At 42.0% G+C, this 4,765-nt stretch overlaps 1 pseudogene; it reads right to left on the bottom strand.

Annotated features, from left to right (window-relative positions):
- Window positions 1–462: 462 nt before the first annotated feature.
- Window positions 463–1,012, bottom strand: LOC126493527 (60S ribosomal protein L17-like; annotated as a pseudogene).
- Window positions 1,013–4,765: the final 3,753 nt, after the last annotated feature.

Raw genomic sequence — 4,765 nt, 5'->3', positions numbered from 1 at the left:
GAGAAGATATTATTCCTAGAAATTCCTTGCCTACAATCCCTTCTCAGATGTGCTATTTTACCACAATTAAAACATTTGGCAGTTTGATGTCTCCTCATTACTTTGGAAATTGCTTCTCCTACCCAAGATTCAGCATTATAGTCAAATGTCTCAATGCTCATTGTATGCAGAATACATTCATTTATAGGTGCAGATCTAAATCATAAAGGCCAATTATCTTTTTGCTTTCTAAGTTTGCTTAAAATTTAGAGATTCAAAAATTATTCATTTAGCTTCTGGGTCCATCACTCCTATTTGTACAGCCTTACTTAATCTTTGTAAAAACAAAAGTTAATAAAGTGTTCTCTATATCCTGTCTAACCCTGGTATATGATTCAATTCTGTTTCTTAGTTCTTGAATCTTGTCCCAAGCATTCAAGCATTTTTTTTTTTACTTTTATCTGCATTTATTTCATGTTGAATTTATTCTTGTGCCAGAAGTTTTTGTTTCTTCAGTTTCTTCTGGGATATCTTTTTCTTCTGTGCAACCTCCTCTTCTGACTTTGTAACAAGCTGTTCCTTTTCGGTGAGGATCATCTCGATGTGGCAGGGGGAGCCCATGTATGGGTTAATCCAGCCATGAGCTCTATAAGGTTGTCAGCGCATCTTAGATGCTTTGTTCACCTGGATGTGCTCAATGACCAGAGAGTCTACATCTAAACCTTTCAGTTCAGCATTGCTCTCTGCATTTTTAAGTATGTGCAGCAAAAATTCCACACTCTTTTTTTGGCTACCATCCCTGTGTTCAGCCCCACTGTTTAGCCTGGGCACACCTACCAGCATTGTACTGTTGGAATGGCACACACTGCTTCTTCAAAGTGACATCTTTCAGATACTTGGTGGCTTTTCAAATATGCATACCCTTGATGGCCTGGGCCATTTCACAGGTGTTCTTAAAGCAAACCCGAAGGTTTGATCCTCCCAATTTGCATGATTTTGTAGGGTTTTCTGAGTCAAGAGAATAGTGAACCATCTTCACAGGTCACTTCTGGCCGCTTACAGGAAGAGGAAGAACAGCATTCAAGACTTCTTCGTGGCATGGGGACAAAACTCCATCGTAAAGAGCTTGGTCCTGTGGGTCAGCATAAGGGCCTTTGCCAAGAATTTGATCTTGGGAAACCTCAAGACTTTTTGCTTTGTCCTGTTGTTCCATATTTTTGGTTTCTTCCCTGAAATAAATTCCAAACATCAAGGAAGCTCTGCCATCCAGGACTGCAGAAACTAACTGAAAAAAGTCATGGGGGGTTGCTCTGATGTTAGAAGCCCAAGACTTTATCATCTTCTTAAAAAATGTAAAGGCAAGCCATAAAGTATGACAGCTTGCTTAATTTCTTTTAGATCATTCATTCCTATTGGTGTTCATCTACCTTCTTTGGCTTGTTTTGAGCCTTTAGAAGCCGATGCTTTGTCAGAGTAAATTACAGGGTATTAAGCTAAAACCCTGGGTAAGCCAGTTCTGACAGCCACTGGTGATGTTGCATCCTGTCCTTGTGCCTTCTTTTCCTGTTCATCAGCTCCAATAATTTCCTCAATCATTTCAAATCGTTTTATCATTGTCTTTTGTAAAGCTTGAATCTACTGGCCCATATATATTTCTTGTGATTTCATTGAGGCATCAAATCCCTGGGCCTCATTCTGCACCTGTTATTTCAAGGTTTGAATGTTCTTCTTTAAAAATAACATCTCTTTCTTAGACTTTACTTGAATATCATGTAGCTTGACATCCTAGAGGTACATTCTTTCTCTTAATTTATCAAAACTTCTTGATATCTTTTGAATGTCAAATTCAACAGCATGAATTCTTTCAGATAACTTCCTAGTACCCTTAGATATGGAGTCAATTATGTCTGTCATATTATTAACTTTTTCAGATAACCTCTGATTTTCAATCCTGTCAACTAGCTGTTCATTATTAGTCTGTAAAGATTGTATCATTCCTATGAGTGCTATATTCTTCCTTAATGATAGAGTATGGAGAAGAAAACTGAAACTTAGTAACCAGTAAATTGAGGTATCCCCTTAGTCATATAAGCCTCACATAATACAATCCATAGTATTTAGCAAAAAAGTACTAAAGGCCACATTGGTAATGAAATCTGCCATATTATCTGTTATCCAGCAAATGGCGCAGTTGCAGAGTCATTACTAGAAGCAATGTAATTGTGACAGGAATAGTCCTGGGCTGTTTTAGTTTCTACCTTAGTACTTGTTAAAGACTGAGAATTATGTATTGCTTGACAAATTAAATGTAATTAAATCAATTCCATAAATGGGCCAAGAAACCCAGAGTCCAGGAACAGAGAACAGAAACCTGGAAGAGGCACATGTGTCAGGAGCCATTTTACCCCCAAAATATTGCAGGGACCATTGTCCTGGGGAGGTTGCAGAGAGCCCCACACCCCAACGGTATTAAGAACTGTTTTGTTGGCAGAGCCTACTCCACACCCAACTATCTTGAGAGCTATCTGTTAGCGGAACCTGCCCCATATTCCAACTATCTAGAGAACTAGGTGTGTCAACTCATGACTTCCTTACCAAGGAATCGTGACCTGACCCATTGTAACCTCCTGGCCGACGACCTTGTGACCTGCTTGAACCATAGCTGCAAGATTCCTTCCTGCCCATGCCCCTTCCCCCCACCCCAAGTCAAATTCCTCATCCAGGGGCTATATAAGCTGTAACCATGACACTAATAAATGGAGGCTTTGACAAGAGAATTTTGCTCTCCAGATAGTGCCCCTCCAGGACCCTGGAATAACTGACCTGCCAGGCGGGTTACAACCCCTAGACTAGCTGACCTGCCAGGGCGGTCTACAGTGGCACCCGAACCAGCGACTCGGAGAACAGCTAACTATCAGACGACGATGCACAGTCCCGGGATGACAACAAGAAGAAAAGAAAAGGTTCTGTGGCTGTAGGACTCGGACAGATCTGCAAGATAAGGTAGGCACAGGATCACTGTCGTCCAATAAGACATGGGACAATCACTTTCAAAGGAAGAGAAATTCATACAGGAATTTAAGCAATCACTCAGGGGTGAGAGGAGTAAGAGTCAAAAAAAGAGATTTAGTTAAATTCATCTGTTTTATAGATGAAATATGCCCCTGGTTAGTTTTAACCAGCTCAGAAATACACCCTAACATTTGGGATGAAGTGGGTAAAAATCTTAGCAAAATGATTAAAGCAGGTGATTCTGTGCCGGAAGTTATTTTTACTTACTGGTCCCTAATCAGGGACATCATAAACAGCCTAGAAAATGGAGGGGACAGTTCCTGTCTCCTGACAATAGTTACTGAATTCTTAGAAACATCCCACCCGCCATCTCGTAAAGACAATGAGAAGGGGCATCCTTCAGTTACTATTAGTATCCCTAAGGACCCCCTCTCAGGACCTATTAATTCTACAGCAGCTCCCCAAGAGGAAACTATGCCTGCTGAAGATAAGAGTCAAAAATCGCCCAAGGGCATTTATCCATTGTTGGCCACTTTTAAAAATGAAACCAAACCCAGCCATCAGGACTCGAATAGCTGGATTCAAAGTCCGGAGAAGCCATTGGATTCAGAGTCCAAAAATGAGTTAGAAGCAGCTAGATATAAGGAAGGAAAGTATAGTAGAGGAGATAGGGTTCCCTGCATCTTCCTTAGTCAGCCAAAAAGGGCTCTGCAGCCGCCGCCCTATGCTCTGACCTCTCCCGATAACATGCCTTAACCCACTCCTTTGGTTCAAGAACTGTTTAATACAAAAGCTGCCCTTAAGTTGCAAATAGGAGGTCTCAAGCAAGTGCTTACATTACAGCATAAACTCTCAGACCTTTTCTCTCAAATTCGGGACTTACAATTCATTATGGGAAAAGGCATGATTTTAGACAAACGGGCAAACTCTAGGCTTAATCGTAAAATGGCCTATCCAGTTATGACCCGGTCACGAGCTAGACAAGCAGAAGCTGCTAAACTCCACCCTGATACCACAGAAGACCCCCCCAGGTGTAGTAATATGAGTGACAGGGCTGTGTCCCCAGCACCCCGGCCGCCTGCTAGCTTATGCCCTGAAATAATTACATGGAAACTGTATTCTTTTAAACACTGCTTGGCCCACTAGCTCTAGCCTCTTATGGGCTAATTCTCATATTTTGCCTAACCCATTTCTAATAATCTGCATAGCACCACTAGGTGTGCTTACTGGGAAAGATTCAGCATGTCTGATCTGGCGGCTTGCTCCATCGCGTCTGCTTCAGAGAGCAGAGCTATCGTGTCTGCCCAGGAGAGGGGAGCATGGCGTCTCTGCGCTCACTTCCTCTTCCTCCTGGAATTTTGTTCTGTTTACTCCACCTATCTAAATTCTGCCCTATCCGGGCCAAGCAGTTTTCTTTAATTGACCAATGAAAGCAATAGGCTGAACATAGTAAACAATGAGGACTACTGAGACCTCAAGAACAATGGCAATGGGTTTTTGATCCTACTGTACCTATTGGTTTTTTTGGAGCCTAGGCAGTTTTGTGGATGCTTACCTTACTAGACCTGGATGGAGGTGGGTGGTCCTTGGACTTCCCACAGGGCAGTGAACCCTGATTGCTTTTTGGGCTGATGTGGGAGGGGGACTTGATTGGGGGAGGGGGAGGGAAAGGGGAGGCGGCAGTGGGGAAGAGACAGAAATCTTTAATAAATAAATAAATTTAAAAAAAAGAAAAAAGAAATATGACCTTCCTACATCACCCAGGGCTAGAGCA

Source organism: Alexandromys fortis, unplaced genomic scaffold (genome assembly GCF_014885135.2).
Source record: "Alexandromys fortis isolate MF-2015 unplaced genomic scaffold, M_Fortis_MF-2015_v1.1 scaffold_309, whole genome shotgun sequence".
Lineage (NCBI taxonomy): Eukaryota > Metazoa > Chordata > Mammalia > Rodentia > Cricetidae > Alexandromys > Alexandromys fortis.
Note: the sequence above shows the minus strand (reverse complement) of the source record. Positions and strands in the feature narration are given on the sequence as shown.